The sequence below is a fragment of the Durio zibethinus genome, chromosome 24, assembly GCF_047325235.1.
Source record: "Durio zibethinus cultivar Kanyao isolate XHJ-2024 chromosome 24, ASM4732523v1, whole genome shotgun sequence".
Taxonomy (NCBI): Eukaryota; Viridiplantae; Streptophyta; class Magnoliopsida; order Malvales; family Malvaceae; genus Durio; species Durio zibethinus.
Window position 1 is genome coordinate 16,444,999 of NC_143185.1, and position 12,254 is coordinate 16,457,252.

The window sequence follows — 12,254 nt, forward strand, 5'->3', positions numbered from 1 at the left end:
ATTTTTCTCTCTCTAGAACTAAAAAAATCTAAACTCAGATAAAAAATCATTTTAGTTTTAAACTAGAAATTCACATTGCAATTAAATTTGGTGTTCTCTATATGCTATGTGATCTTTTTGATTCAAAGTAAACAAAGTTAGTTTTTTAATATGATTTGACTTACAACTTGATGTGATTTTTTTTAAGTTAAATTTGATTTTGGTATTTTGTTTTTTATATTTAATTTGACATTTTTATTGAATAATAAGTTTTTTAGTTGAATTTTTTATATGGATGCAAAAGTAATTTTTTTTTGTTTATTCTAGATATGGATCATTCCTCACAAAAGTAGTTTTTCAGCAAATCACCAGTAATTCAATAAGGAGGCACTTCGGCAATAAACAAAGCAATCCAACAGTAAGCAGATCAAGCAATCCCAATATGATTGACATAAGCAATACAAGCAGCAAGAAGCCTTTCAAAAGGAAGCAATCAAAGAACATAGAAGCAATTAAGAACAATCAATCAAGTACCAAACAAATAACTAATTTCCATTCGATAGCCACAACAATTTCCAAAGACAACCATCAATAGAGTAAATAACCTTGAAGAAACCCAAAAACAAACCCAACAATCACAAGAAAAACCCCTAAAGCCTGAATTCACCATGAATCACCTACACCGAATAAACCCACAAAGCAATCATAAATCTACATAACAGCCACAATAACTCATTTGTAAGGGTTTGCTTCTATAGGTTTTGATTTGAATTTTTTGAGAATTTTTGAGTTTTTCAAACAAAAACCAAAAGAGGAAGAGGGAGAAGATTGACTGGCAGCACAATGAACAACGAGTGGTGCACAAGCGATAAAGTAGAAGGCGATTGGTGGAGGCTACGGTGGGCTTTGTTAGAAACTAAGTTTTGTTCTTAGTGTTAGCTGGGTTAAAATAAGTTAGAGAGAAGATTGGAGAATGTTGGAGAGAGAAAATAACAACCAAAAAAAGTTTTGAAAAGAAAATAAAAACATTACAATTTTAGGCAAAAGAATAATAAAATGTAATTAAATGTCAACTTTTAAATCTCAAGAGTCACTTTCAATTCATCTCGAACCACAAGATAATTTCATGTAATTTACCTTTTATTATTTTAGTTGCGAATGATTTTTTGTTGTGGAAATTTCTTTTCAAGAATGTGTAAAAGCAGTTGGCAAGGAAAAAAAGGGGCAATTTGGGTATTATATGATGATGAAAATGAAATGGGAAATTCTAAATGCACCTATATTTTTTCTCTATACATCTTATTGTTTTTTAAAATTTTTTTGTAAGTTAAATTATAAAAATACTCATCTTACAAATTTTATAACTTTCAAAAATCTATCTTTGAAAAGTTATAACACATCTCAAAAATGTATTTTTAAAAAATCATAACACTTCTCGAAAATGTATTTTCGGGATTGAAATTTTATAAAACCTACAAGAAAAGGAATTTTGTTAAAATTATTTGTAAATAAGTGTAATAAAAAATTATTATTAAAAAATTATAAATTTTAAAATTAATAAAAAATAATTTTTACTATTTTTATTTTAGAGAAAGAATAATATCTTATGAGACACTAATTAAATTAAAGATAAAATAGCAAATATAATTTTTTTATAAATTTAAAATTTATTATTTTTTAATAAATATTTTTGTATCGATTATTAAAATTTTATAATTGTTTTAATTAAACTAAACTCCTTATAGAAAATTTACTTATCACAATAGGTTTCTTCAATTAGTATATTAGATTTTGATAAAATTATGTAGTATTCAGTAATATTACTTATACTATTTTTTTATTCATATGCATGTAATGCTAACCAAAAAAATCTTTAACTTCGAGTTAGTTCTAATTCTTTCAACATCCTTCTTACCAATTATTAAATTGGTAAGAGGCTGAGGACATAGTAATAGTGATTTTGTTGTATTTTGATAAAATTGTGTAATATTTAGTAATATTACGTATACAATTTTAATGAGTTTTAGGTTTTATATATTGATTGATTTGATAGTTCGTAACATTAAAAGATAAAATATTTAATTAGAATCTCATAAATTTTTTTTTAAAAAAAATTAAAATAGTAAAAGTAATTTTCTTATTAATTTCAAAATTTATGATTTGTTAATAATAACTTTTTTTATTATATTAATTTATAAATAATTTTAACAAAGTTTTTTTTTTGTGATTTTTCATAAATTTTCACTTTTTCACTCTCAAAAACGTATTTTTGAGAAGTGTTACTGAGAAGTCTTATAATTTTTTGAAAATAACGAATATTCGAAAACTTATAAAAAAAATTTTAAATAATTACATTTACAAAAAAAATTTTATAAAAAAAAGACGTATTTACAAAAAAAGTGGGCTGTATTTAGATCTCCTCGAAAGAAATATATAACGCTGGATTTTGAAGTGTAGGCTGTTTGATGGGGTGAAATACATAGAACCCCAATAAATTAGGAAAGGTCACAAACCCCGTTAATTTGAAAATGTCGCTCTACCCGTTTTGACCCGTAACAGAGTTAGTCAAACCGTTAGTCTTGTTAATAACAATGCCACATCCGCATAATTTGCGATGTTAGCCCCTTTTTTTACCTAGGCCAAAAACATTTAAAAAAAAGCCTATGAACTATTATTTTTAAAGTAAATTTTTATTCTTTTATTATATCTAACTAAATTGTTATGTTTTGATTTTCATTCAAATAAGTTTTTAATGATTTATATTAATAGTTTATTTAGATACAAATTAAAAATTAAAAATTAAAATTTTTTTACCAATTAAATTTAAAGATATATTTTAGTGTAAATTAAAAATTAAAAATTTATTTAAATAAAATTATAAAATTCAATAACATTTTTATTATTTTAATTTTTTACTTATTAAACCTCTGTTGTTTTTTTTTTTTAATTTTTAATTTATCATAACTTGGAGAAAATTCACAAGAAACTATAATTTGACAACCAAATAGTTTCAAAATTTAATCAAAAATTACAAATACCAATGGAACATTATAAAATTAATTATTAAATAGTTTACAATCCTTAAGCGTACAAGAGATGGGCATAAGAAACTGATCTGCTTTTCGTTAATACTAACTTCAGCTACAAACTCGAAATATGAAATGTTGAATGCAAATCTTAATTCAACCTTGCCATGGAATATCATATTTTTGTCTGCAAAATTTGAGAAATTTGAAATATTAAATATGGTTTGAGGAAAATCAAAAACCTGAAGATCTACCTGGAAAGTAAAATCAACAACAACCCTTATAAACACCATTTCAGAACCCTACTTTGATGATGATGACGAAATTGAATAGAAAACGACCAGTTTATGAGTGGAGGACAAAGAGGTAAATCTCCATCTTTTCATCTTTGGCTGGTAACAGAAGCTTCGTTGAAGCTTTTGCCATGGAGAGAAGCGAAGGGCTGTTACCTAATTTGCTTAATATTTTAAGATTTTGATTCAATGTTTCAATTTTAGAAATTTTTATAATTAAAGTTTGATTATATTACAGGGATCGAACTGGAGATAACTTTCAATTCCCTTGTATACTCTAAGGAATGTGAAGCTAGAAATTAGTCAATAATTAGTTTTACAATATTCTCTTATTTTTGGTTTCTGACCAAATTCTAAAAAAAATGTTTGTTGAATTATTTGTTTCTCCGTGAATTTTTTCTTAAAGATAAATTGAAAATTAAAGCATTAGCAGGGGTTTAAGATAAAAGAAAAAGCAGACATAGTATTGAGATTGACAAGCCTAACGGTTTGACTAATTTTTTAACAGTCAAAGGGATAAGGTGAAATTTTCAAACTAGAAGGGATTTGTGCCTTTTTCTTATATTGTTGAGGGAGGGTTTATGTATTTCACTAGGTGATGGCAAAAGATTGAGGTGAAATGAGTTATTTTTTGTTCCAAATTCAATTTGATTTTATAAAATAAATATTTAAATTTAATTTAAAATTAAAATATCAATTTTTATATTTGATTCGATTTATATATATAAAATTACAATCAACTTAATTTGATTCAAAATTAATTTAATAATTTTAATTTAATATAATATTTTATAAAATATTATTTTTAATATAAATTATATCTTAATTATACATAAATATAATATTTTTATTAAATTGATATCTTAGATTAAAATATTATATAATAATTTTATTAATATATATAATTAAAAAATGTTTTTTTATATATTCCGAGTCATGAGGAGGTGGATTTATCTATATTTCGATTTTGATTTAATTTAAAAAAAAAATCCAATCCAAAATCTAATTTAAAAAAAAATCAACCGAATCAGAACAAAACCCGATGGATAGGGATATCATTATCAACCCTAATTTCACCCCTATTTGATGGTTATGACTCGAATTTCATCCTATGATTTAAAATGCAATATAATAATAAAATACGCAGGTAATATAAAAAATTATATAAAAGTAATAAAATTTAAAATTTTAATAATAATTATATATAAATTTAATAAAATTATAAAATATTTTTTATGTCAATATAAATTATAATTTTTAATTTTTAAATAAAACAAGATTCAAATATATAAATTTTAATATTTTAGATAATATAAGTATATCAAATCTAAACTAACTTTTCCATTATCGTACAATCAACACAGGGGAACGTATTTTGGGGATCATCCTAGCAATTTTGAAACGTGTGATTTGTGGAATTGAATTCTTCAAGAAATTAAAAGCGTTGTCACTCCTAATAACCGTTAGATTTTAGTCTGATGATATTACTCGAACGTCCATCCATTCATCATCAGCTTCCTCCAGTGTCATCAAAATAACAAACCGTAATTCTCAAACTGCACCCAAAGCCGTTTCTCTCATTTCTTCGCTCCTTCCCGCCAAAAATAACAGAAATCAAGATTCAAGGACATTCCCAGCAACCCGCCCCCAAAACGGTCAGGCTCTTTATTCCCCCATACGGTCATTCCACGCGCCGCCCCTAACCACCTCTCTTCACTCGATCCTCTCCTTATAAATACCTCTCCACTCTCTCTCAATCTCTCTCATCAATTCCCTTCTCTGAATTGGCGATTGTTTCTCTGAATTTCATGATCTCTCTTGCTTTCTTTTTCCTTTCAATATCCCACTCCACTCTCGACCCAACTCTCACCTCCATTATCTCCGCACCACCACTCTCCGCTATCTCACCAAAGCCGCTACCACCTCAAGACCTGCCGGACCACACGACCTTCTCCTATGCTTCACTCCTTGCACCAATCCAATCTCACCTCGGCTTCAACGAGCTAGCCAGCGCCGCTCCCTCCTTCTCCAGTGACTCCACCACCGCCACCGCTTGGTCCGGTCCTTAAACTATCTTTGCTCCCTCTGATTCCTCCATCCGTACATGCATTTCTTGCTCCATCCCTTCCCTCCTCCGTGAAGACATGGTTCCCGGCCTGTTCACCGCCGATTAGCTCCGAAAACTACCCTTCGGCACAAAAATCGAAACTCTCTGTTCCGGCCGTTGCATAACCGTAACCTCCATCGCCAACAACCACAAAAACTTCACCATTTACAAAATCTTTATCGGCGGAGTTGAAATCACTCATCCAGACGTCTTCAACAACGGCCTAATCATAATCCACGGCCTCCAAGGCTACATCTCACCTCTCTCGCCTTTCTCTTGTGACATTGAACGGATGACTTCACTTTCCTGTACGACAGTAGCCAAAATAACGAACTTCCTCAGCAAAAAAATGTCGCTCTGATGCGATTCATGCTCCGAGACGCCATCCTACGGCTCAGAAACAACGGCTTCTCTGTTCTCTCGCTATGAAAGTCAAGTACGATCTTCGCTCTTGATGACGTGTCAAATTTCTCCGGTTCGTACTCGTACATCAACAATGTAAGGTTCCATATCGTGCCGAACCAATTTTTGACTATTGCGGATCTGGAGAGACTTCCAGTGGGACCACGTTGACGACGCTGGATAGAGGGCAGAGTTTGGTGGCGACGACAGCGGGAGGAGGGACTATGAAGAATCAATGTGGATTAACTATTTGAGGATTATGGTTGCTGATGCGATAAGGAATTTGAATGTTATAGTGCATAGCATTTACTTGCCGTTTCCTCGTGTTCATCCCACGGCAGCGGTGAGTGATGCGATTTTAGGTAGTGGAAATCAGACGTCGATGGTAGCAGGAATTGTTGCGGCTTGTGAAGCTCCGGACTAGCAAGGTGGTTGTGGATTGAGCCAGGTGAATCACGTCACCACTCAGGTCAAGCCGCATATGCTGCGGATTGAAGACCACCATGGTCATTGAAGGGTTTCGCTGATGTGTGCGAAGTGAAGCGCAGGTTTGCCTTCTGTTTCCTGCCGTTGGTTCACTGTTAGTTTTTAGTCAAATAAGTCAAAGCTTTTTAAGTCTGTTTTCTAATTTTCTTTGTTTTTTGAGTTAAAAAATTCGCTAAAAAGAGTTTGTGTCTGTTTGGATGATCAGTGGTTGTATTGTGGCAGTACTGTAGAAATGGATTAAAAAAATGGATGCTTACAATTGTAAAAGAGATAATCAAATTGTCTCTTTGTGAACTGTTGCATGTAAGTAAATGAGTACCATTGAGTAGATTTCAGAGGAATCTATTGTTTTAACCTACTCGATTATTATCCCAATTATATCCTAAACTCATTTTAAGAAGGTTTATCACGTCTACACAAGGTTTGCCCCGATTAACCTTTTTGAAATTTATTTATCAACTTATTAATACATTTTTCCTTTAAATTTAAATAGAAATTAAACCTTGGAATTGACCCAGCCGGCAGAGCAGCGAGTCTTTGCTAAGTTGTGTCTCGGTCTTTAGGGTCAGGCTTTGTAATGTCCGTACAATTCATTGATCCAGGTTACTGTTTAGTTTTTAATCTTCGGTGACCTTACTAGGCCTTTCTACCAGGGAAAATCGAACGGCTTGTGGCCCATTTTTCTATTTTGACAGGCATTGGCAAGTTTACCCCAAGATGGACCACACATGAATTGATTTCTATTTTCATGAAGCATGGGCAAGTTTATCCCAAGATGGACCAAACATTAATTGAAAAGTAACATTATACATCACATATATAATATTATATTATAAGATATTATATATATAGTTATCAAATAAAATTTATTGACGCGAATATTTATATGAACAATTTATCTTTTTAATACATAAGAAAATTCTTTATTTTTTTTTATAATAACACATAAGATTTTTTTTTTAATTTTAAATTATTTATAAAAATATATATTTAAAAATTATTTAATTATCCCACACTTTCAAAATTTAAATGAAAGACAAATTCATATATATAATAAAAATTTATCATATTATCTATAATTAAGTTTCTATTTTTTTATTTAAAAAAAAAGGTCTCTATTATTTTTTACTACAAATGTTGTCCCAATTTTAGCTATATCTTTTTATAAGAAGTCTTGATTTTAAAATTTTAAGTATTAGTTTCACATTATCAATATTTTATAGATATCTAATTTTATCCGAGATAGTTCGATCGTGTTTAACTTATGATTTTGGCTCGAATATACATGTTCAAACAATTCGAACATTTTGATTTGATTGGGCTCGTATTGATTGCGTATTAAAAATTCAAGATCATTTTGCTTGGGCCAATCAATTAGTTTTACGCCAATTAGGCCTGAGAACCTAATAAAAATCTACATTGGAATTTTCAAGTTCAAAGTCCAATTTAGGTACAGTTTCAATTTGGAGGCCTAGAGGTTAATAAAAGTCCACATTTGTTTTTATTAGCCCAAAAGCCAAACACATATTTAAATTTAAAAAAAAAATAGAGATTAGAGGGTTGGCTGCCATAACAATAGTTTCCCCTCACTTTTTCTTCTCCCCAAATTGCTTTTTCTTCTTCCCAAATTGTCAACTCTATTTTCAACTAATCTATTTTACCCTCTCAATTTTTACCTATAGTATCATTGCAAAAGATTTATCTAAACCTATCAACCAAGAATTGTAGTGGCTGTAGACACCCAATTTAATCTAGACCCAGATCAATTAGGCTTGGTCCAAATAGGCAAATGGACCCATTTATTTATTTATTATTATTATTATTTTTATTATTTTTATTATTTTTTAATTTTTTATTATTGTTTTTTCATTTATTATTTATTTTTATTATTTACTATTATATTATTATTTATATTATTATTATTTTTTTTGTTGATTTTATCTTTTCTTGTTTAATTAGGAGATAATGATTAGATTAATTAAAAATAAAAAAAAAGTGATGGAAGTGGATTTGGACGTGAATTTGGAGGCTGACAGAGTTGAAATTAGATTCAAAGTTTAAATCCTAATCCCAAATAAAATTGAGATTGATCAGGAACTCTTTTGATCAATCCTTATAAATAGATGCTAAAATAGAACCTAAGGACACAGAAAAAACATAACAGAGAGGTGAACATAAGCAAAAAGTGTTTAGAAGCAGTTTAGAATTTGTTTGGAGTTTTTTTTTCTGAAAAATTTTTAAAAATTTTTTAGAATTCGACGAAATTTTTCAACAATATTTAAGTTTTTCAGTGACTTTTTCAACGAAATACCTAGTTTTCGACGAAAAACCCAAAAATCGATAAGAATCCCATCGATGTTCTTTTCGGATAGAGAGAAAGAGAGAAAAAACTGATGGGAAGAGAGAGAAAGATGAGAAACATCCGGCAAAAAATGAGATTTTTTACCTTTTATACTTGTTTAAGATGATGTCATTTTGACGTTAAATCAGCTCAAAGGATCTGTGCGTTTTTGTTTGGTTTGACCTGACCTGAACGTTGACCCATGTCTGACCCGATTGCCAGCCAACCCCTGCAACCGAACTGAGTTGAGCCGTTTCCCGCTGAGCCGCACCTTTGAGCCTTGTTCTGTCTCTAAAATCGAACCGATTCCAGCCACTAAGCTGAGCTTCCTTAAGGTTTTTATTTTATTTTATTTATTATTATTATTGTTATTATTATTATTATTATTTCTAAATTAGAATTATTTGGTATTCTTTAATTTTTTTTTTATTTTATTTTTTAATAATTTTCCTAAAATAAAATTTTCAAAAAAAATATTTTTTTGAGAAAAAGTTGAAAGTATCAATTTTCCTTGAAAATAAAAATTTTTTAAACAAAAATATTTTTTTTTTTAAAAGTTGAAAGTATCAATTTCCTTGAAAATAAAAAAGTTTAAAAAATATTTTTGAAAAAAAGTTGAAAGTATCAATTTTTCTTAAAAATAAAGTTTCTAAAATAAAAATTTTCAAAAAAAGCATTTTGGGAAAAGTTGAAAGTATCAATTTCCCTTAAAGATAAAAAAAATTAAAAAATATATATTTTTAGGAAAAAGTTGAAACTATCAATTTTTCTTAAAATTAAAATTTCAAAAAAAAATTTTGGGGAAAAAGTTGAAAGTATCAATTTTTCTTGAAAGTAAAATTCTTAAAATAAATTTTTTCAAAAAGTATTTTGAGAAAAAGTTGAAAGTATCAATTTTCCTTGAAATTAAAATTTTAGAAAAAAAAACATTTTGAGGAAATGTTGGAAGTATCAATTTTCCTTAAAAATAAAAATTATCAAGAAAAACATTTTAAGAAAAAGTTGAAAGTATCAATTTTTCTTGTACAAAAGCAATGAGTTTTTTTCTTTTTTTATGAAAAGAAAATGATTTATATCAAGAGTTGAATCATTATTCCTTTTTATTTTATTCTTTTTATTCTTTTCTTTCTTGAAATTTTTTTAATGTTAAATAATCAGACGACGGAATCTCTGCAAGTGAAATAGTAGTTTTCTTGCATACTTTTGAGGTGAGGAGATTTTCTTAATTTTCTACCAAAAGTATTAGAGTTAATTAAGAATAATTTATAATAATTAATTACTTGGTAAAAATTTTAAGGCATATTGGATAACACGAATTTGAGCTAGTACCATCTTTCGATGGGCATTGTGAGGGTGCTATAACCTTCCTCACATGTAACTAAACTCTCGAACCCTGTTCTGGTTGATAGACCTGAACCTATTCTTTTAGGAACCCTTAGTCAAGCTTAGGTGTTTCTTGAAAGGATAAATTCCTTAGGTGACCAATCGCACCTAAACAAAAAAAAAAGATTAGTGGCGACTCCAAAAGTCAATGTCTAACAATAGATCCCTCAGATCTATATGTTATGACAATTTGACGACTCCACTAGAGACTCTGAGAGTTAGGCCAGCAAATAAATTTGTGTTATCCAAAAGCTTAATAAAATTAAACCTTTTGTATAAATTTTTTATTCATTCATATTTATTTACTTTGTTAATTTTATCATTCATATACATGTGCATAACATGAGCTCTATTTCCGAGCTCCGTCCCTCTAGGAGGGAGTAAAGCACCTGTTGCTTTTGTGAGGTTTTAATGCCTCCACAGTAGCTAGCGAAATACTCCCACTCAAATTAAACCTTTTCTGCTTGTAGCCTATAATAGATGAAGATTGGGGTGCCTTACTAGTCTGTAATGGACGATGATGTAAGGAACAATTTGGGAACCTTTAGACTTTAACCTCGAACCACATATAGTGAAACTTAAAAATACCTAACCTATAGATAGAGCTATCTCATTCCTTTTAGAATTGATCAAAAGCATATGATTCATTTTTCTTATTGTGTGTGACATTTTATTTTATTCAGTTATTTCTTTATTTATCTATCTTTATTTGATATACTAACCTCTTATCTTATTCATATTTACATGGTCCATACTCATATCATAAAGTTGCATAAAGAACATTTGCCCGAAAGACTGTCTTTAGCAACAATTTTACATGGACTTCATAGAATAACTAGTTTGCTTTTCGTCTGTATTAACTCCTTATGAGTCACCCAACGTAGTTAAGGTCCAGTTAGAAAAATTCAACTAAAAATGAGTGACTATTTACCAATCGAATATGCTTCTACCTTGTTTTCAAAGACATCTATCTTTCTCAAACAAAATAATCTAGAGGATTTAGTTGATATATGGAAGAAGATAAATCCATCAAGATAAAAAGAGTTTTGCCAAAGACATGGGCATATAGCACACCTTATTGCAGTAAATGTCGACAATCAACTAATTAGAGCTGCTGCGTAATTTTGGGATCCTACATACAAGTGCTTCATCTTTAATGAAGTTGATATGACACCAACCATTGAAGAATACTTGACTTTGTTGGGCCTACACCTCAAGGCTCCTGAAAAGATATATGTTAAAAAACATAAGTTAAGATTTCGTAAAGATTTGACCCATCTCATGGGGATAGATAAAGAGGTTGTGGATTCTTATACAAAGAAGAAACAATAATAGATTTGCCTACTTTTAAAGTTTTTTTCATGATTTTTTAGTGCAACATGTCGATGAAGAACGAGGGTTAGACGTATTTATCTTAGCCATATACGAAATGGTGATATTTTCAAAAGTTTTGGGTTATATTGAAATAGCAGTGATTGACTTCTTCGAAAGTGTGATCAATGGTTGTAACCTTTCAACGGTAATAGTAGCAAAGACTATTAGATCTTTGAGTTACTATCACCGGAATGAAGGGCGTTTTATAGGCTGCATATAATTATTGTACTTATGGATGAAAAGCCACTTCGAGTGGAGAAAAAGTGCTTTCTCGAAGCTTTATGTTCATAATTAAGCTCTGATCAAAAAATTTTACGAAAGTGGATAGACAGAACAAAAGTCTAAAAAAAAGTGGATAGCTTTCTTATAAAAACTGACAAGTACTGAGGTGAGATGATTAGTTTCGTGGATAGATCATGAACCTATGCTATATTAGTATGGAGATAACACTGTGGTCCCACTTCTGGGTTTATGAAGAGCAACGAGTTATGTGCCACTTCTAGTGAGAATGTAGTTTAAGGTAGAACAGTTCATCCCTATGACACATAAGCTTCATCAATAAAATTTTTCTTATAGTGAGTCAAAAGCATTTTAGAGGATGAATAAAGTGATTAAAGCATAGAAAAATCCTCGTAGAATAAGTTTCAGACCATTCACTGATAAGGTCACTCAAGGGTACTTGGTTTGGAGAGCAAGATGAAGACAAAAAATGGTATTCACTTATGAAAGTTTTCAATCGCCAATAAGAGAAAAGCATGAAGAGACACCATCAGAATTAGAGCTTGTGACAAAAGAATTCGAATCTGAAAAAGATAAGCTAAAGTAAGAGATTCAGAGGCTTCAAGAAAAAAAAGATCAGTGGA

The 12,254-nt window shown here is 29.7% G+C and overlaps 1 pseudogene; it reads left to right on the forward strand.

The window, feature by feature from the left end:
• The first annotated feature begins 5,089 nt into the window (after positions 1–5,089).
• On the forward strand, positions 5,090–6,591 carry LOC111316403 (fasciclin-like arabinogalactan protein 21; annotated as a pseudogene).
• The last annotated feature ends 5,663 nt before the right edge of the window (positions 6,592–12,254 follow it).